Raw genomic sequence first — 22,271 nt, forward strand, 5'->3', positions numbered from 1 at the left:
CTTGGATTTTCCCTGTACCTAGTAGTGCATTTTGTATTGTGAAACTGCTGTCGGGGGAGTGAGAAAGACAAATGTCATCTTTCACCCCTGACTCCCAGCTGGAGTCTGTCCCATTAATATGGGTGATATGTCGCAAAGAGAAGCTTTAAAATGCTAGTAGCGTGAATATTTATTCTTCACATAACTGAACTTCCTGATGATCAAGAAAAATGATCCGTTCGAAGCCCTGAGTTCAATTCCCAGCGACGCCTACACACTATTATTTCTAGTAACAGAGTACAGACAGTACAAAAGCTAACAAAGAGAGAGACCATTCAAGCACCAGTAATTACTTCAAGAATTCTCCAAGTTGTTATCTGAGCTGAGACCTGAACAGTGCTCTGGAGAATTGGTAGCATCGGGTGCAAAGGGCCTGAAACTGAAATAGAATTGCTTTTCCCAGGAGATCAGAATAAAATCAAGAGGCTGGGCAAAAGGAGTCTTACATGGCAAATGCAAACTTGGGAGTCACTGGGCATAAATAAAGTGATTAGCAGCGGAGATAAAAGGCTCAGGTTTTCAGGTTGTCTCGGAAGATACAAGGTGTGAGTCAGGACAGGAAGCACAGGTGGGGGCCGAAGAGGGCTGCCCCAAAACAGCATGTGTGAAGCTCGGCCTTAACTCCTACCCACTCCACACACCCCAAAAGAAGGGAAGGAAGGAAGAGAAGGGACAGACTAACAAGAGTGAACCAACCCCCAACCGTGGTGGTGGTGGTGGTGGTGGTGGTGGTGGTGGTGGCAGATTTGGGTATTTTGGAGTAGTGCCAACAGGTCAAGGCCGGCCGGGTGATGGATGAAGAGGAAGACAGAGTGGAGCTTGGTAGAACACGGTTGGCCTCAGTACTGCGGGTCCAGGCGGGTCCAGGCGGTCCCGAGTGGGCCCTGGGCGCATGGAACCTGTTACAGTGTATCAGCATCCTGTCTGGGTAGCTTTTTTTCTTTCTCTGAAGCAGAAAACTAGCTGTCATTATTGACAGGCCATTTTTGCAATCTGCTGGGTTTTCTTTAAATCTGATTTCTAATTTTAGTTTCTGAAAATTGAGGCTTTTTTTTTTAAAGATTTTTGCTTTTGTTTTTCTTTTTTTTTTTTACACTCCATATTTTATTCCCCCATCCCACCCACCCCCTAGCCCCCCCACCCCCACCCCTGTCCACCCTCCAACTGTTCCACATCCCATACCTTCTTTAAATCTGATGTTATATAATTTTTGTTTCTGAAAATTGAGGCATTTTTATTTTTTTAACATCTGCCACTTCATTATTGTTTCTTATTTGCAGGAGCGTGGAAACAAAATTTTAAGGGTGTTTTTTCCTTCTTCTCTAAACATGAATCATTCAAGGAAAACCAAGGTAACTATTGAAATTAGGAAAGAAAAGGGAAGTATGCACAACAACCCAAGAGCAAAGGCTGGGGGAGGGGCGGTGCAGCCCGCATCCAGCAGATGCACGGATGTCGTGGGTCACCTGCTGGGACCGCCGCCCGGGAAGGCAAGCACAGACCCTCTAATGAGGATGCCCCCAACATCTGAAAATGTTTCAATCCAAAACATAAGGTTCAAAAAAAGAGAAAAGGAAAAACCCCCAAACACACAACCCCACAGACCACCCAGCCATAACCACCATTCTTAGTCAATCATAGGTGTTTCTTTTCATTTTATAAAAAGATTAATACAAATATTGAAAAAATTATTTTTCTCACCTTGTATTTGTAAAGATAATAGAATTCGGAAGTTTCTTAGAAAACCGTCCAGAAACTGCCCTCCAGCTTCCGCTCCTTTTGCTGAAGACCAGGAGGACTACAAAGTTTTGGGATACTGGAGTTGCTGGTGGAGAATGGGAAGCCCAGCCCAGGAGAAATCGGACAAGAGCAGGGCCATTGGGGGGCGGTGTGTGTGTGTGTGTGTGTGTGTGTGCTAGGAACAGCTCCATGCAACACGGGAACACGAGGCGGTCAGAACGGCCTTAAACTCCGCCTTAACATACACAACCCATCTGTACAAAGATCCAAGCAATTTGGTCTCAAACTGAGAGGAACAATTTTTATTTGCCTGCTTTGTTTTCTCTTAATCAAAGTTGCCCAAATTAGATCTTTATGCTAATATTACTACATATCCCTTGAAAAGAAAGAAAAATATAAGGTTTTTTTAATAAAACTCACGACAGGAAGAGACTGAAAACCAACTTTCCATTTAGTTCCAAATGAAATGAAGAAATTTTAGTTTCTAATTGGGGCGGAGTCGGGGTGGGACGACAAAACCGAAACAAAGCCCACATCAGCATCCTTCTCCCACCCCGACCCCACCCCACACAACAACAGCACAGCAGGAGCCCAGTGTGTGAGGTCTGCTGGAATCATGGGTTCGGTGCCAGTGTCCTGTCCTCTGGACGTGAGGCTGAGACGGCACCTGGGACACACCCTGCTGTCATGGGATTCTGTGTGGCTAGTGGGTTGTGGGGTGGGGTTTTCAGGATCTTCACGAGGTTCCTAGTTTAGCTCCACCAGCTTGTACCAGCGCCTTCCCGCTCCCCGGAGGAACTTGTCCTGGGCCCGCTTGGGGCTGGTACTGGACTTCCGAAACGCGAACCGGCCCCGCCCTCGCCTTCCCGGTTTCAGGTAATATTCTTGCTCTTGGGCGTGTACTCTGGGTCCCTTTCTCCTTCCCAGCTTCTCTTTTGAAATTCATTGTTGCTGTGGTTGTTATCTCTACCAGAATAGTTTCCTCTGCCCCAACCTCTCCCTCGTGCTTGAAATTGAAAGGTTCCCCTGAGCTCTGCCTCTTTCATTTCGACCCACGAAGTCTTTGGTTCCCAATCTGGATTTGTCAAAACCTGTGGTGCTCTCCTCCCTCTCCTCTGCTTTGTAGGAGTGAGACGACTGGGAAGAAGAGGAGGACCTAGATCCGTGCTTCTTCTGCTTCTTTGATCCTTTGTGGGTTTTCCTGTCTTTTCAGTTGATCTTTATCTTGCGTGACTAGAGTCTCTGGAATCCACCGACCCTTCTTGATTTACCTCACTTAAGGTCTCTCTCTCTCTCTTTGCCGGGCGGTGGTGGCGCACGCCTGTAATCCCAGCACTCCAGAGGCAGAGGCAGGTGGATTTCTGAGTTCGAAAAAATTAAAAAAAAAAAAAATCTCCCTTATGTTGTTTACGACCTTCAACATCAATGTGAAGATTCATCAGATCGTCTGGACTTTTCAATTCCTCATGAGTCAAACCATGCTTTCTGAATGTGCTGGGGAAATGTCTGTCCTCCCGTGTATCTGGGCTTTTCTTATTTTTAGCCGCTTCTTGTTCATTTCCTCTCTTTAGGCATTTAGTAAACCATTCATGCTATGTCATTCCAGAGGATCCAAAGTGATGCTCTTTTACACGATGAGCAATGGTCACTGTGTGCTGGGCAAACAATTCCGAGGGGCTAAGCTGAGACTGAGCTGTGTGTGCTCCTTTTGGTTGCTATGGACTAGATCCCGACAAAGCTCTAGTTCCCCAGCCAATAAGCCACAGAGTCGTGCAAAGTCCTCATCGAAGGAGTCCATCCGGACATTGACCTGGGCCTCCCGAGTGATGGAAAAGGAAGACTTCCCTGAGGAAAAGGCTCCTTTGTCTTCAGCTTGTCACAGCTCTCAATGGTCTTCCTTGGGAGAGGTGATGAACTTTTCTCCTGGACCACCTCGTATGCAGTCACCCGGCACAAAGCCCCTGGGCCCACCTTTGCTCCCTCTGGACCCTCCACACTCTTTTCCAGATCTCTCTCCACCCTCCACGCTCCTCCTTCCGGGAGCTCTCTGAAAGGCCCCTCCAGCTCCTCCGCGCCCTTCCCTGCACGCAGGCTCGCACTTGCCTGACTTCTCTTCCTGGTTTTGGCTTGCACCAGCTATAACTTTAGACATAAATTTGGGCTCATCATCCAACTCGGGTTCCTTCCTTCCCTTCCCTTCCCTTTGTCCTTCTCTTGCTCATCCATCTCCTCCCGACTGGCTGTCTCGGAAGGGCTTCTCGGTGTTCATCTTGGGAGCAATAGATGAGATTTCATTTTGACATCAGCATCAGAGAAGCCGGCTTTCCCCTTCAGCTTCTTATCAGCATTTGTTTGTTTCTGCTGCGTATCCTTCCCATTCTCTGTCTTCTGCTCTTCCAGATACCTTTTTGAGTAAGCTGCTCCTCCCAAAGCAGCGCTCTCCTCTTTCTGAGATGAACCATTTGCAGAGCCGGTGGCTGGAGGACTCTTACCCACAGGGCTCTTTTTGGATGGACTCAAAGACCCAGAACCATGGTCGAACTGACCTTGGTGTGCTCCAGACTGATAACCAGCACCACCTGACATAGGTGAGCCCATCTGGGATGCATTAGAAAGTGGAGGACTAGGTTTCAGCACAGGACTAGGGCGTGGTGACCTTCACCCAAGCACCACAGACTGGAGGGGGCTTTTGAGAGCTGGGCTTCTCTCCTCGGGACTCAGATCAGAAACCAAGGCCCATTATGCAGAGCCAGTGCCATCGGTGGTGGCATCGGCTTTGAGTTCTCAAACCCTTTTACATCTTGAGAGGTACCTCCAGAGAATGTCTGCTCCTTAGCCTCATCCCCAGGTTATCACCGGCTGCCTGAGGTGGCCAGCTATCCTTGGAAGACGAATATTTCTCCTTTGTAGATGTTCGCTTTGACGACTCAACTCTGCTGTGGTTGGAGGACGACCGCGAGGATGAGGAGCAACTTGACCAGTCAGAGGATGACTTATCAGAGCTCCTAGAATGTGTCCTGGACGGTAGGGAAGGGCACCTTCTCTGGGGGAGAGGGGTGACCCGGATGGAGAACGGTCTGATGAGGGCTGTATGCTTGCTGGGAGTTCTGCCAATTGGAACGGTACTTTCCATAGCCACTTCCGTTATCCTGGCCCCTCGGTTTCGCCCACTGAAGTAATAGGGCTCTGTTGTGGGCTCGGAAATCTCGATTCTGATACATTCTGGGGTGATTCCTTTCTCTGCTATGAGCTGGAGAATATGATCTAGAACGAGACCTAGAACTCAGCCTGCTCTTCCTTGACCGAGAGATCGGCTTCAAGAGGTTTTGAAAACGAATGAGACTGAGATCTGGATGCAGATGGAGAGTGAGAAAGGCGAGACCCAGACTTGGATTTGTTTGTTTTTGGCATCTTGGAAGAGTTTACGCTTTAGTAGAATTAATGATTCAACTTGAACTGCCTATGAAAAACACCAGCAGCACCACTGACTTCTCCAGTTTACAGTCAGTTTATAACTCCTGACTCGCTGAAGTGACTACATCTGCAGTCTCCGAGGCTTTTTTTTAAAAAAAAAGATTGTGTGTGTGTGTGTGTGTGTATACATGCGCGTGCGTGCATATGTGAATGTGTGTGCAATTTGGATGGCAGATCTTGCCCAAAGGACAAGTGGCAATAAAATTTTGGGGTCCCTGGAGGGAGCTGTGGGTGGAATTTGTCCCTTACTGTACCAAACAATCCCCTGGTTATGACTCTGAAAGCAAGTCCAGTGCGTTAGTGGCACAGCCGTATCCACTGGAAACAGCAAGAGTTGGAAAGTCAGCTCAGCTGCGTGCCACATTCCCGCAGAGCTGAGCTGATTGCTACAATCACTGTCCTTTTGTCTATAACTTTTGGGTTTCATCTTTGTATGTTGCATTTTGGGGGACTTTCTGCATTATGATTCATTTTATGTCTTTTCCTGAGAAACATGTCTGAGTGCTTTTTAGGAAAATCCTAAATTTAACTTTATCTGGCCACTGTTTGGAAGCCTTTCTTATGGCCTGCAGACCATTAAGCCCAGATTAACACCGAGTTAGAGGAGACCATTACTCCAGGAATCTTCTTAAGATATCTGCCCCTGAGCTAACACAATTGGTACGGGATAAGACAGAGGCAACTCACAAATTCTCATTGGCCAGGAAAATAGGTAACAGAGTCAAGGCTGCTTTTTATTATTCAGAGCCTTAGCGCTCTCTGAAAATGTAATTTAAAGGTAGGGTGGTCAGCCGGGCGTGGTGGCTCACGCCTGTAATCCCAGCACTTGGGAGGCAGACGCAGGCGGATTTCTGTGTTCGAGGCCAGCCTGGTCTACAGAGTGAGTTCCAGGACAGCCAGGGCTACACAGAGAAACCCTGTCTCAAAAAACCAAAAAAAAAAAAAAAAAAAAAAGATAGGGGGGGTCATACAGGATACACCCCTGGAGGAATAGAAATCAAATAAAACGAATTGATTAAAATAAACCTAAACGTTTCCTACTTTATAACCTAGATGATAAAACAATATAGTAAAAGAAGTTAGGTATTCTTATTTGCTGTTCATAAAAAGTCAGGTTCAGATACTTCTGTTTGTGTGGAGTGCTTTGGAGGAGACAATCTTTAGATTCTTTACATTGTAGTTATAGAGCTAATAATAAGAATAAAATCTGTTCTGTTTATTTTCTAATTGTATCTGAACATGTAACCCTAGACATGTTATGAAAATAAAAAACATAATCTGTACCACTTGGATAATCATTAGTCTGTCTTTGTTCTGTGAAACTTGTGTATAGCTGGGCGGTGGTGGCGCACGCCTGTAATCCCAGCACTCCGGAGGCAGAAGCAGGCGAATTTCTGAGTTCGAGGCCAGCCTGGTCTACAGAGTGAGTTCCAGGACAGCCAGGGCTATACAGAGAAACCCTGTCTCGGAAAAAAACAAAAACAAAAAAACTTGTGTATATAAAGAAGCACCTGGCTGCTGGGTAGTCAGAGCCATGGAAGCATGGAAGCACCTGATTGCTAGTCAGTCAGAGCCTGTAGAGTCTCCTGATCATAGCGCCGGATGTACTCCCTCCCCTCTAGACTCCTTATCTACTCTTCAGGCCAGCCTGTCAGCAACAACCCAACACCCCTCCCCCACAGATCCCCCAAGGGAGCACCGCAAGGGTCGGAACGTTGCAGACTACACGTGTTACCTGACGCAGGAAGAGGGAGATGGTATAAGAAACCATTCTTTCAGTATATAAAGGGCAGTGTAACTCCGGATGTGAAGAAGAAGCCTAAGAAAACTCATGTGCTACCTGAGAGAATCCAGTCAGTGAGAAGAAACCCAAGACAGAAGAAGAAAAAGAGGTGGAAGTGTCTGTCCTCAAATATCCCTTGACTGGAAGAAAAATGAGATTGCTCAAAAGAAGGTGAGCTGTCCCAGAACTCAGGGATGGCTTTGGAACGGCCTTTAGAGAGCTAAAACATTTTTCCCCTTAAAGACAATAAACGTATTGACCAAGCAGGGTGGGGGGGGAAGGTTGTTTGAGGCAGCAGAATGGCTCAGTGGTAAAGGCTCTTAGCACCAAGCCTGATGACCTGAGTTGGACCCCCCGGGACCCACACTGTGGGAGGAGAGAACCGAGTCCCGTAGACACACACACACTCACGGTTTCCGACATTTTTCTGTGGGGTTATGGCCACTGGTAGGTGGCCCGTGCTTCAGTGTGTGCCCACATACACGTGTGCGTGCAGACAGCACGACTTACACTGAGAGAGTTATTTTGAAAAAACTTTCAGGTCCCCCAGGATGACAAGAAGCCAGTGGTTGCCTCAGCCTTCGGCAGCTGACCTTCATGCGCCCAAGGACAAGGTTGTTAAGTTGATTACTGGAGGCCACTGCCTTCAGGGACGCGTGTGGTAGATGGTTATATGCTTCCCAAGTTCTGTGGGAAGCTGTGGAACAACAGGAGCTGTGCCTTCCATAGCTTGGTTACAAGAGCTGGTCTCATGGAGGCCAGGCAGATCACCCCCGCTGCAGTTTGGACCAGCTGGCGCTGCCTCAGAACTGCAGTCCAAGCCTTTGTAAAGAGCTTAGGGACAGAAGAGAAGCCATGTTCCAGGGGAAATAAAAATGGAAATCATACTTTAAAAAGAAGACATGAAGTTAGGAGGGGGACTTCCTCGGGGTATCTGGGGGAAGTGGGAAGAGACAGTGGATATGCTCAAAACATTGTATACATGTATCAAATTCTCAATAAGTAAAATATTAATCATTCATCTGATACATAGACAGAACACCTGTATACATAAGAAAACAAAAAACATATTGAAAATGCCTGCAATCCCAGCAGTTAGGAGACAGGCAGATGGATCTCTGAATCTGAGACCAGTCTGTGTACCAAATTCTAGGCCAGGCAGAGATATATAGTGAGACCATTTCAAAATAAGAATCTCTGGGGCTGGAGAGATGGCTCAGCAGTTAAGAACACTGACTGCTCTTCCAAAGGTCCTGAGTTCAAATCCAGCAACCACATGGTGGCTCATAACTATCTGTAACGAGATCTGACGCCCTCTTCTAGAGTGTCTGAAGACAGCTAGAGTGTATTTACATATAATAAATAAATCTTAAAAAAAGAATCTCAGTATATTTATTTATTATGTGTGTATATGTCATATGTATGTGTGTGTATGTATGTATGCATAGAGTTTTATATATACAACATGTTCAAAGACAACTGCCTTGTCCAGAAGATCACCTACAACTGTAGTTAATAAACTGTTTTATGAATTCCCTTGTGCAAGGAGTCATATTAGGGTCCTCTGCAAGAGCAGCTCTTAATAGCTGACCATCTCCAGCCTGTACACATATTTCCCACTCACATCTTTTTAGAGCTTCATATCATATCCTATCATCTAAACTTTGAGAAATGTGTCACTTAAAGAATAGGATGGCTGGGCTGGAGACATGGCTCCGCAGTTAAGAGCACTGACTGCTTCTCCAGAGGTCCTGAGTTCAATTCCCAGCAACCATATGGTGGCTCACAACCATCTGTGATGGGATCTGATGCCCTCTTCTGGAGTATCTGAAGACAGTGACAATGTACTTACATAAAACAAATAAATAAATCTTTAAAAAAAGGAATAGAATAGAAATGCTTACAGGGTCCATCCGGAAGTCACCACCACCAATCCAGTGGTTGTTTCGGTGATTGTAGGACATCCAAGTGGCAGTTTGAAACAGGGAGTTGGTTAGAGACACAAGAGCTAATTTCCGTTATAAAGAGAGAGATGGCCGGGCGGTGGTGGCGCAAGCCTGTAATCCCAGCAATTGGGAGGCAGAGGCAGGCAGATTTCTGAGTTCGAGGACAGCCTGGTCTACAGGACAGCCAGGGCTATACAGAGAAACCCTGTCTAGAAAAAAAAAATTAAAAAAAAGAGAGAGATGCTTTAAGAACCTAAGGCCTTGGGTGGTGTTTCTTTTGAACTGAGTAAAAGTCACTTAGGCAAGGGTGGACAGGAAGGAAGTCTCTAGACCCAGGCTGGGGACACAGTCTGAAGGGGTGAGCTCTGGTAGAGGAAAGGAACAAGGAAGTTGAGGAGAGGAAGCCAGGGTGGTGACTGTCTCATAACCTCAGAAGAATCCAAGCCTCCAAGAGGCAGATGAACCATGTCAAATTGTGTAGAGGCACTCAACCATGGCGCAAAGAACTTCACCGTGAGCCAGGGCACATGAGTCCGTGACCAGTCGCCACTGGGCTTGCTGACCCAGGTCCCATCCTCAGGACGCAACATGATGAAAGAAAAGAACCAACTCCCTCAAGTTGTCTGACCTCTACATGTGCTCTTCTGTCCCCAAGCACACAGCAAATACATTTAAAGGAATTTCAATTGGACATTTGGGGTGAAGAGATTTATTGATGGACTTAGTAAGAATGTCAGTAGAAACCTTGTGGAGTTTTGCCAGGAGTGGAGGTAGAGAATTTAGAAGGTTCCTGGACTTGAACTCACTGTGTAGCCAAGGACTCTGAACTTCCGATCCACAGGGCTCCGCCTCTCCAGGCCTGAGCATACAGGTGTTTGGGCTCAGCTTCCCTTCACCCACACCGATGACCTCGCCAGGAAAACTGACTGTTAGAGACGATCAGGGATCAGGATTGCTCCTGTCCTGTCCCGCACCTCTTTGTCACGATCCCACTATCATTCTGCCTTTCTTTTCTACTAGGTCTTGCTTATCTCCTAAGCTGGTGCATTCTCAAACTCCTATGTTCCAACCTAAACTAAGGACACCATCAGCAAGAGACCTGCATGGCCCAGCAGCCATTCACTGAAACCGGAAACCTCCTAATGTTTGGTTTCCACCCCTGGGTAAGGACTGGATCTACTTACCAAAGTAGATCAGGCTTCCAGGGTTTCCCAGCACCCCCACTTGGAATACTCTGCCCCCAGCTGGGGTGCCCTTCCCCCAGGAGCTTGAATTGGCTCGGTTTACCTGCAGAGAAATAACTTCTCACCTAAGGGCCGCAGCTCTCCATTCTTGAAAATGGAGGCCCTTCTTTCCCACCCCTATCCAAGGTTATAAAGGTGAAGTGGGCGTGTCCCAGTCACTTATTTTTACTGCTGTACAATTCTGTCTCTCCCTAAAACTCCCAGCACAATGGACATTAGGGCACACACCTGTCATCCCAGCACTTGAAAGGGAGAGGCAGAAGAACCATCCTCACAGGAACATTTAGGTCGGGCTGGGGAGATGGCTCAGCAGTTAGGTGCACTGAGTGCTCTTCCATAGGATCCGGTTCAATTCCCGCACCCACATGGTGGCTTCTGACACCTTCACACAGGCATATATACAGCAAAACCACCAGTGAACACAAAATAAAAATAAATTATACAAAAAAGAAGCTCCCAGATGAATATAAGGATGAAGATTAAACAATTTTAGGTTAGCCTGGTATACTGGCTGGTTTTGTGTGTCAACTTGACACAAACTGGAGTTAGCACAGAGAAAGGAGCCTCCCTTGAGGAAATGCCTCCATGAGATCCAGCTGTAAGGCATTTTCTCAATTAGTGATCATGGGGCAGAGGGAGGGCCCCTTGTGGGTGGTGCCATCTCTGGGCTGATAGTCCTGGGTTCTATAAGGGAGCTAGCTGAGCAAGGCAATAAGAAACATCCCTCCATGGCCGCTGCATCAGCTCCTGCTTCCTGACCTGCTTGAGTTCCAGTCCTGACTTCCTTTGGTGATGAACAGCAGTGTAGAAGTGTAAACTGAATAAACCCTTTCCTCCCCAACTTGCTTCTTGGTCATGATGTTTATGCAGGAATAGAAACCCTAACTAAGACATCTGGCCTACTTGAGACCCTATGTTGCTTTAAAAAAAAAAAATCAAGATTGGGGCTGGAGAGATGGCTCAGCAGTTAAGAGCACTGACTGTTCTTCTGAAGGTCCTGAGTTCAAATCCCAGCAACCACATGGTGGCTCACAACCATCTGTAATGAGATCTGATGCCCTCTTCCGGGGTGTCTGAAGACAGCTACAGTGTACTTACATTTATTACATATAAATATATAAATATTTATATATAATATATATAAATATATTATACATCTGTTATATGTAAATCTTTTTAAAAATCAAGATCACTAATTTATGCAGCATCGTCTGCTTGGCATTCATAACTTCTTTTTTTTTCAAATACTTATTTATTTATTATATGTAAGTACACTGTAGCTGTCTTCAGACAGCCAGAAGAGGGTGTCAGATCTCTTTATGGATGGTTGTGAGCCACCATGTGGATGCTGGGATTCGAACTCATGACCTTTGGAAGAGCAGTCAGTGCTCTTACCCGCTGAGCCATCTCTCCAGCCCTGGCATTCATAACTTCTTGAATGTGTTCTATATTTCCCTCTTCATCTCTTGCATTTTCAGCCTTCCTCCCTCCTTTGTGGACAGGTGTTGCTGCCTGCGGCTACAGGTGAACCGGAGACCTGAAAGAGAATTCTGGGGATATACAGGGAGGCGACGAAAGAGAACTGAGTCAGGACGACATTAACCGATCATGACCGAAGCTTTAATAATATTTAGTCAATAGATAGCCTTCGGAAGAAATCCCTGCCCCCAGACTTCAAGGAGAGATCCGAGAACTCGTTGGCTCCAATCTCAGCAGGTCGCCTTCTAAGATCAGAGCCCTTCACCGTGTCTAACAGGTCCAGGATGCTTCCAGGTGAGGCTGGCCTGAGGCTGTCATGACTTCCAGGTGAAAGCAGCTGCACTGTTCTCTGAAGAACAAAGGCCAGGGATAACACAAACGGAAAGTGTGTGTGTGTGTGTGGAGGGGGGCAGGAATGTCGCAGGTTGACTGAAGAGACTAAAAAGCCTAGCTCAGTGCTGGAGGGGGAAGGGACAGACAGGGTTGTTGCTGATGGGACCCAGAACTTTATGATGCTAAGCACATAGTCTTTCACTGAGGTGCACCTCCAACCCCTAAACATGATATTTTTAACTCTAGATTCAAACCTTAATAAAAATAGGTTCTCAAAAGTGAGAAAGGAAGGGTTGCGGACTCTTGGCGACTCACGGGGATGTCCTCAAAGTCCCAAACTCCTTCGCTGGCACCCGGGCCTTTTTGCCTGGAGAACAGGTCCCAGGAAGGTTTCCTTTGTTTTAAAGGCAAGCCTTCTGTTCGTAAGGGACTAGTCTGAGGCAGATCACTTTCAGAAGGGGTACGTGTAGAACTCAAGAAGCTGGAAATGGAGTCTGTAAAACACATTTGTCCAAAGGAAATATAACTTTTACTGCAAGAAATAAGTTGCAGGCAGGATGGAGAGATAGCTCGGTGGGTAAGAACACTTGCTGAGCAAGCGTGAGGACCCGAGTTCAGATCCCAGCACCCATGTAAAGAGCCTGGCCTGGCCATGGGCTTGTAAGCCCGGTGCGTAAGCCCGGTGCTATGGAAGGTAGAGAGGAGAATCGCTTCCGGCCCAGCAGCCCAGCTCCAGCTTCAGCGAGGCATTCTCTAAGGAATTAAAGTGAAGAGAAATCAGAGCAGAGTGCTAGATGTCTTCTGACCTTGAACGGGTTGGAATGTACTCTACCTGCACACCCAAATAAAACTTTCATCCTGCCGTGGCATGAAGTGGGTGGTGGAGGACATCACCCAGGTCATTATAGACTTTTACTTTGAAGTATCTCTAGAGACTCTTACGCTCTGAATCTCACAGCTGCCTGCCATCTTAGGCAGGCCCCCTCCAGCCTGAGCTGCTCCAGCAATCCTTTTCATCCCTTTCTAACTGCTCCGTTTCTTCTCGTTAACACCTATGTTTTCTTTAGGAGCTAAGCTATCTCAGCTTGAGGTACTCATGACCTGCTCTGCTAAATAGTTCCCTTGTATCTAGTTTTTGAGTCAGGGTAGTTCGTAGCTTAGGCTAGCTATGTAACTGAGGAATGGTGGGTTTCAGACCTTGGACAAGGGGCTGAGGCACATCCTCAACATACCAAAGTGCACCTGACCTCCAGGTTCTCCCCTTCCCTCAGTCCCTGCCAGTTACAGGGCGTGGCTCCCATACCCCTCCCCTCCCTTGGCCTTAAACTTTCCAGCCAGGGGGCTGATCTTCCCCTCCTCCAGAGGCTCTCTCCTGCATAATCAGACCCCCCCTCTCTCCTCCTCTCTCTCCCTCCCCCCATACCCCCTCCACTTCCATCCCCATGTACACATGCTCTTTCTCTCTCCCCCTTTGTGTCTCCATGGTAACTCTCCTGGCCTCCTTCCTTGGGACCAGCTGAAGGAGTCAGCAGGATGAGGAAGGGGCTTAAAGGGGGGAGTATAGGGGTTAGGTGAGTGTGGCTAGGCGGCGTGGGGGAAGGTGTCCAGGCGGGCCCTTGCCTGGGCACCTCTGCCCCTGAGGGACCACACACACACAGACATAGTATAGAATAGAGTTTATTCAGAATAGGGGATGGGAGTTAGTGGTAGAGAGAGAGGGGGGGGGAGAGAGAGAGAGAGAGAGAGAGAGAGAGAGAGAGAGAGAGATTGAAAGAGAAAGAGAGAGAGTGGAGGCTGGCCATGACCACGTGGAAGGGGGGAAGAGCCCCAGGGGCAGAGAGGTGAGAGTATGTGGGAGAGCTGTGAGCAAAGAGAGAGAGGAGGAGCAAGTAGCCCCTCTTATAGTGGGCCAGATCTCTGGGGCGGGGCATACCTGGCCATTGCCAGGTAGGTGTGGGGTGGAGCTTAGACAGAACCCCAACACCAGCGAACCTACCCCAGAGCAGTTTCCCAATAAACCTGCCTTTATATACTCTAATCTGACGTCAGTTGGCTCATTTCACCAGCGGAGAATAACTGAGCATCAATGGCCTTGAACTCCTGATCCTCTTGCTTCCCTGACTTGAGTGATAGAAGACCTATTACATATCTTCATAAAGACTGTATTAGCTTTGTAAAGTGGCATACACACCTTTAACCCCAGCACTCAGGAAGCAGAAGAAGGCAGAGTTCTGAGTTCAAGGTCATCTTAGTCTACATATGAGTTCCAGGCCAGTCAGGATTACATAGCAAGACCCTGTCTCAATGAAACACCCCCCAATAAAGAATTTATAATTTTGCATATATTTGTATGATTGTTTGCTATTTCTGAAAGAACAAAATTAATAATATTTATACAGGCAACCAACAAGTTATTCTTTACTCACAATGAGAATCCCAGTAACAGGCAGTCCTGTCAGTCAATAAACACTTGTTAGAAAAATCCTTGTTGGCTGGGCGGTGGTGGCACACTCCTTTAATCCCAGCACTTGGGAGGCAGAGGCAGGCTGATTTCTGAGTTCAGGCCTGGTCTACAGAGTGAGTTCCAGGACAGCCAGGGTTACACAGAGAAACCCTGTCTCGAAAAAACAAAAAACAAAAACAAAAACAAAATCCTTGTTGAATACATAAAAATGTATGTATGTATATATGTATGTATTTTGCCAGGAAGTGGTCATACACACCTTTAATCCCAGCAGTTGGCTGACAGAGGCAGGCAAATCTCTGAGTTCAAGGCTAGCCTGGTCTATAGAACAAGTTCCAGGACAGCCAGGGCTACTTAGAGAGCAGGGGAAAAACAAACAAACAAACAACAACAACAACAAAACCCAAAAACCCACATACAAGCCAATCATTTTTAACTTCCTACAAGAAGCGCCTATTACCAACTGAAATTGCATGGGGAAGATCAACACAGACCAGATGAAGGCAACGTGAAGAATTCCTAGAAAGAAGCTATGTTTGCAAAAGCTGATTGATTAGTACTTCAGTGGTCTGGGGAGGTTAGAATATTGCAGATCAAGAGTCTAATTACAGTTTATCTTGGGCTGTCTTTAGTCTCCTAAATAGCCATTCCTTGCCCATCTATGTGTTAGACCTAACATCCTATGAGTAACAGCTTGGAAGTGTTTGGAACATTGATCTATTAATGTAGCTGACCACTAGCTTCCCCCACCCCAGATAGCTCCTGAGGCCTACAGGTGAGATCAAGTGCCTTGATTTATAACCTGCCTGCTCTGAAAGAGCGGTAAATGAACTTCACTGCTGCGCCATCTCTTCAACACCTCATCAAGACAGGTTCTTACCGTGTTGTGCTGTCTGGCCTGGAAGTTGCTGTGCAGACCACACTAGCCTTGAAGTCCCAGAGCCCTGCCTGCTTTTGCCTCCCGGGGGCCGAGATGAAAGGCATGCACTCCACGGTAGGCCCATTTTATTTCTTTGTGAGCCCCCAATATCTTAAAGGAAGATTTGCATATAAGACAGATGTAAAGGACTTAAAAGGAGCTGGAGTCTCATATCTGCCTCCACCGTCGGGTCTGCTACCACAGTGAAGCCTCCGGGAAAGTCTGGATTACATTAGTGAGAGAACAGGTACAAAATCAAATAGGGCATTATGAAAACATTTTTTCTTCATGGTCTTCTAAAAGGTCCTCAGGGACTTGTAGGATGGCTTGGGTTGTGGGAGTCTCACCAGAGAAGACTTCTTGGATATGAGCTTAAGCCAATAGAAAGTCTATTTGCTGGCCACCAATGTAGCGGTGAGCTTTTAAGCACAAAACCTATATTCTGGGTTGACATACTTCAGTTAACACCAGTTAGCTAGAAGCAGAACTATAGGAGCCACAAGCAATGTTAGTACATTAAGGCTTTCCTGTAACTACAGACTTTGATGGATTAGGTCTTTGTTTTACTTTCAGCAAGTGGTGCTATTTATGTGCTGTGTTTTATATCCTGAATGGTACTTCATCATGGAGTCAGTTGTCTTAAGGTCTCAAGGCATATTTAGGTCTGGGGGGCTGCTACAATGTGTCTCTAATCAAGTACAGGCCACTTGTTTTGAATTCTTGTTTGAGATTCTCTTAGAAAAGGAGTATTTCTAAAAATAATGTTCTGAAATAAATAAACAAATAAAATGCTTGTTTCTAACTTCACAAACTTTCTCTTAACATGTAACCGAGATAAGAATGTGCTTTCAGATCACTGGGCACTATGGACTCTTTCTGCTTACATACTGTTATAAATTAATTGACCTTTAAGATAAACTTCAATAAAGCCAGGCAAGGTGGCACAGGCCTTTAATCCCAGCACTTGGGAGACAGAAGCAGGTGGATTTCTGTAAGTTCAAGGCCAGCCTGGTCTACAGAGTGAGTTCCAAGACAGCCAGGGCTACATAGTGAGACCCTGTCTGGAAAACAGCTGTAATCAATCTTACTATACTTCGGACTCTTGGTGTAGTTGAGTCCCACAAGCTTTGAAAGCATAGTTTTGCCTTTACTATGTTCCCCATTTCTCCTTTGTGACTTACTCAAGTTCCTAACTCAGAATAATGTACTTGTGCATAAACGTGGTCATTGTTATTCTCCAGGCCTTGAAAACAATGATCACCTACAAAGTACACTGAACACAAAACGTGGCACAGATTGATAACATTTGATTGTTGCTTCTTGTGACGTTCCGAATCAATAGTCAGATAAACGAATTTTCCTATCATGAGGTTCCTGTAAAAGATTAAGTCAAAAGTACCTCATTCTCTCAACAACACAGCCAGCGCCTAAACAAAACCTGAAGAAGTACAACACCAGCAGGCATGCTAACATGGAAGCTGGAAATCTCACGGGGCTCCTCCTTAGGCAACGGATCTAAAGTCAGCTAAGGAATGCTGAATTTGGAGAGAGTAATCTCTCCCAGGAATAGGAGCCTTCTCATTGTTTATCCAATACCAAGTAGCCAGCTCTAAAATCCTATGTACCTGTAACACTAAATAGACTCAGTAGGTTTAGTTCTATATTTAGGGGTATGTGTGTTTGTGTGTGTGTGTGTGTGTGTGTGTGTATAACAATAACAAAATAATAAAAAGAAGCCATGACATTGAGAGTGAGCCAGGGGGAATTTGGTAGGAACTGGAGAGAGGAAAGCAAAGTAAAAAAAAAAAAAAAAAAAAAAAAAAAAAATCTGGAGAGATGATTCAGCAGTTAAGAGCACTGGTTGCTCTTCCAGACGTCCTGAGTTCAATTCCCAGTAACCACATTGTGGCTCACAGCCATCTGTAATGGGATCCGATGCCCTCTTCTGGTGTGTCTGAAGATGGCTACAGTGTACTCATATACCTAAAATAAGTAAATATGTCTTTTTTTTTTTTTTAAAAAAAAGAGGGGTTTTCTTGATTCTTCTAGTTGTTTCAGTGGCTATATATGTGAAATGTGTAAAAGAAATATAAAATAAGTTTAAAGTTTCTCATTTATTTTCCATACCATATTTGCTGTACAATTCAACACAGAGTGGCATTTGTTCAAGAGATCAGAACTCTTTCCAAGGCAGGCTCACCGGAGAGAGTAACCAACGCCAAGGCTTTGGCTTCTTTTATAGCCCTGGTTCCACAAGTATTATCTCAGTAGGCAAGTTTGACACTTTTAGTTGTGTTGACGGGTTTTTGTTTTTGGTTGGGTTTTTGTTGTTGTTGTTTGTCTTTTGTTTTTTGTTTTGATTTTAGGATTTTGAGAGAGGGTCTTCTGTAGCACAGGCTGGTTTAAGACTTGCTATGTAGCACAGGCTGGACTTCAGTCTGTGGAGATTCCCCTGCCCCTGCTGCGGACTATTGGGATATTAGGCTTGTCACACCATTCCAAGTCCAACTGAAGTTTTTGTTTTTACTCTAAATGGAAGAAAACAAATGAGACTGAGATGTGTTCGCTAGTTTTATGTGAAGTTGATACAAGCTAGAGGGGGAAGGAACTTTGAGAAAATGCCTCCATGGTCGGGTGGTGGTTTTTTGTTTTTTGTTTTTTGTTTTTGAGACAGGGTTTCTCTGCATAGCCCTGGCTGTCCTGGAACTCACTCTGTAGACCAGGCTGGCCTCGAACTCAGAAATCTGCCTGCCTCTGCCTCCCAGAGTGCTGGGATTACAAGTCACCAGGTCATTTTCTTAATCAAAGATTGATGAGTGATGGCCCAGCCCATTTTGGGTGTCATCCCTGGGCTGGTGGTCCAAGGTTCTATAAGAAAGCCGGCTGGGACTGGAGAGATGGCTCAGTGATTAAGAGCACTGGCTGCTCTTCCAGAGGTCCTGAGTTCAATTCCCAGCAACCACATGGTGGCTCACAACCATCTGTAATGGGATCCAATGCCCTTTTCTGGTGTGTTGAAGATAGCTACAGTGTACTCATACACATAAAATAAATAAATAGATCTTTCAAAGTTACATTTAAGGAAAAGAAATAAAATAAAAAAGGAAAGCAGGCTGGGAAAGCCATGGGGAGCAAGCCAGCCTCTGCATCAGCTCCTGCCTCTGGGTTCCCAGTTTGAGTTCCTACCTTGACTTCTGTAATGGATTTGTAACCAAACAAACGCTTTCCACCCCAAGTTGCTTTTGCTCATCATATTTTATCACAGCCATAGAAACCTCAGAACTAAGAGATGAGGTGACTCTTAATTTTCCTTGTCTTTCTATCCTACCATACTATCCTGTCAGTTTTTTGGTCTTCCATCTCTGGGACAGTGTCTGACACAATGTATACACTTACATCCTGTCTGGGTGAATGAACTCCATTGGCTGTACACACCCTACATAATCTGTCACATTTCTCACAGTCATCAGCTAACAGCACTTAGCATTGCCCTAGTTAGCCTTCTATTGTTGTGAATAAGGACCACGACCTAAGCAAACTTGAGGAGGAAAGGGTTACTGACTCCCATGTCCCACCACAGTCTATCAGCCCAGGCAGGGGCTGAAGCAGAAACTGGAAGCAGGAATGGCTACAGTAGCCCTGAAGGATGCTCCATTCTGGCTTGCTCCTCTGGTTCACATTCAACTACCTTTTAAATACTTCTCAGGACCGCTTTACTAAGGATAACTCTGCCCACAGTGGACCAGGCCATCCGTATCCATCATTAATCAGAAAATGCAAATATGCAGGAGGCAGAGGCAGAGGCAGAGGCAGGTTGATCTCTGTGTGTTCGTGACCAGACTGCTGTACATAGTAAATTTCAGGTAAGCCCCAAAGCCCCACAGACTTGTCTATAGGCCAGTCTGATAGAGGTATTTTCAATTGAGGCTTCCACTTTACAGATGGTGTTAATTTGTGTCAAGTCGACAAAAAACAAAACAAAAAAAAAAACAAAAAACTAACAATGTGACACTCACCAGTTTTCTTAGAGTTACCATCAGGAACCTATCAAGAGAGTAAAATATAAATCCCGGTACTTGGGAGGCAGATGCAGGCAAATCTCAGTTGGAGGTTAGCCTGGTCTACAGAGAGTTCCAGGACAGCCAGAGCTACACGGAGAAACCCTGTCTTAAAAAAAAAAAGAAAAGAAAAAGAAAGAAAGAAAGAAAGAAAGAAAGAAAGAAAGAAAGAAAGAAAGAAAGAAAGAGAGAGAAAAAAGAAAGTAAATCATGAATTTAAATTTTTGAGCATGTTTGAGCATGTACACATATGTATATGTGCACCCAGAGGCTAAAGGGTGATGTCTTCCTTTGCTTTTTTTTTAAGGATTGATTTATTTGTTATATGTGAATACATTGTAGCTGTTTTTTTTTCCAGACACACCAGAAGAGACACTCACATATAATAAATTAATTAATTAAAAACAGTTTCATACTTGCATATAATTTATTTTGATCATGTTCACTCTTCATTCTCCTCTGTTATCCCCCTCCAGCTCCCAAGGAAGCTTTCACTTTATTCGTTTATCTTTAAGGATTTTTTTGTTTGTTTTTATTCGAGACAGGGTTTCTCTGTGTAGGCCTGGCTGTCTTGGACTCACTCTGTAGACCACCGTCCAGCAAGGCATTTTTTAAAAGACTTAGTTACATATATAAGTGTTGTATTTACACGAATGCCTGCATGACAGAAAAGGGCATCAGATCCCATTACAGATGGTTGTGAGTAACCATGTGGCTGCTGGGATTCGAACCCAGGACCTCTGAAAGAGCAGCCAGTGCTCTTAATGGCTGAGCCATCTCTGCAGCTCTCTTTATTTTGGGGGGACAAGAGTCCCTCATGGAACCCGGAGCTTATCAATCTGGCAAGACTCTCTGGTCAGCGAGCCCCAGGGGTTCTTTCTTCCTACCTCTGCCTCTCCAATACTGATTTTACAAACCTGGAAGCAGTTATTTAAAAAAACAAATAAATAAATAAATAAAATTTAAAAAAAGCCGGGAGGTGATGGCGCCTGTAATCCCAGCACTCTGGGAGGCAGAGGCAGATGGATTTCTGAGTTCCAGGCCAGCCTGGTCTACAGAGTGAGTTCCAGGACAGCCAGGGCTATACAGAGAAACCCTGTCTCGAAAAAACAAAAATCCAAAAACAAAAAACAAAAACAAAACAACAACAAAAAAAGTTCATTTTAAAGTATGCCTGTGGGTCTCTGGTGTCTGTGGGTCTCCAGGGCTGGGTGGTGGTGACTGTCCTTGAGGCAGGTCCTGGACAAGAGCAGTTTCAGATCTTAATTACTGGGCTATCTTTCCAGCCTCCGCCCTTGGCTTTTCACTTGCACCCGAGGGAGGGATGTGAACTTGGCCCTCCATGCTTACATAACAACTACTTTGCAGACTTTTGCAGACTGAGCCACCTCCTCCGACCTACGTACGGCATTTGAATGTGCTTCCAAAGTTTCCTAATTACTGTCCCCATGAGGTACCGTCAAGTACTACATAACATCATTTCACCAAGGGCTGACTTCATATAGGGTGGTCCCATATTATACCGAGTCCTGATGTTATTGCAAGTGTACTTTGAATAAGTACACGATGACGTGGCCGAACAAATGTGCCGAACACATTTCTCAGAGCATATGATCACTAATGGGGGACAGGCATTTGTGCCTGGCCTTTCCTCTGTTTTGATTTCAGGCTTAAGATGATCTTTAGTCGTAAAAGAAACAGAACAAACCTTCACATTTAAAAGTGGGCGTGCCAGTAATCATCATTCCTGGGGGGTTGAGGTGGGTCAAGTAAGGGGATCACTGCGAGTTCAAAGCCAGTCTGAACTATACAGAGTTCCAGATCTGCCACCTCTATACAGAGAACACGTCTCAAAAGTGGGCAGGCTAAATAATTTTACGTTTTTAAAAAAGTATGCGTACAGATGTCTGTGTATGTTTGTGCTGGCGGGCAGAGCATGGTTTCCTGGAGTTGGAGTTTGGGGCCGTTTTGAGTTCCCTGATGTGGGTCCTGGGGAGTGAACCCCTTAGCCCTTTCTCTAGGCGGCAATTTTACTTTTCTATGCATTTGTAAGGACTGGGGACAGTTCAGTGTTAAGAGTGCTTAGAGTTCAATCTCTAGTACCACATACACACACGCAAATACACACCCACGCGTTCTGTGTTGCATACGCCTTGCTATGCATCATGCAGAAAACCTCCCTTCTTGAATTTGGCAGGAAAGTTTTCCTGGAAAATACGTCTTCCAGGCGTGGGCTCCCGGGTTCTCTGGCCAAGGACCAACTGGGAGACACTGGTTCAGTCATGATGGAATTTAGCATCGTTTCGACCTGAGGCATCTCCTTCCCAGACCCGGCGCCATCGGGATGGGACGTGACTAAACTCTGGGCAGCTGTCTGAAGGGCGCGGCGGACCTAGGGGCTTGAAGGGCATGGGAGAGCAGCCGGGGGCCTCCATCAGAGTCCGGGGGCTGAGAACCGAGCTCGGGCTCCAGGATAAGGGGAAGGCCAGAAAACCGGAAGACCTTTCGGTGGGCTCGCCCCACCCTTCCCTCACCCCTCCCCAGGCTCTGTGATCACGGGTGGTTCGCTTGGCAAGCGCGAACTTTCCTTATCCCAGATTCCAGGGACTCAGAGTGGCGAAAGAACACAGACAACCACGTCCAACCCGGACCACGACGCCCCTCCCTAGCGGGACCCGCGGCGCACGCAGCCACGCCCAGCGCCGCTCGCAGCGGACGGGGGCGGAGCCCGTGAGTTGGCTCGATCTGATTCGCCCTGCTCCGCAAGGGGCGTAATCATACATTTTGGACCC

At 46.0% G+C, this 22,271-nt stretch overlaps 1 pseudogene; it reads right to left on the reverse strand.

Annotated features, from left to right (window-relative positions):
- Window positions 1-2,526: 2,526 nt before the first annotated feature.
- Window positions 2,527-22,262, reverse strand: LOC127696747 (thyroid hormone receptor-associated protein 3-like; annotated as a pseudogene).
- Window positions 22,263-22,271: the final 9 nt, after the last annotated feature.

The sequence above is a fragment of the Apodemus sylvaticus genome, chromosome 11 (genome assembly GCF_947179515.1).
Source record: "Apodemus sylvaticus chromosome 11, mApoSyl1.1, whole genome shotgun sequence".
NCBI lineage: Eukaryota > Metazoa > Chordata > Mammalia > Rodentia > Muridae > Apodemus > Apodemus sylvaticus.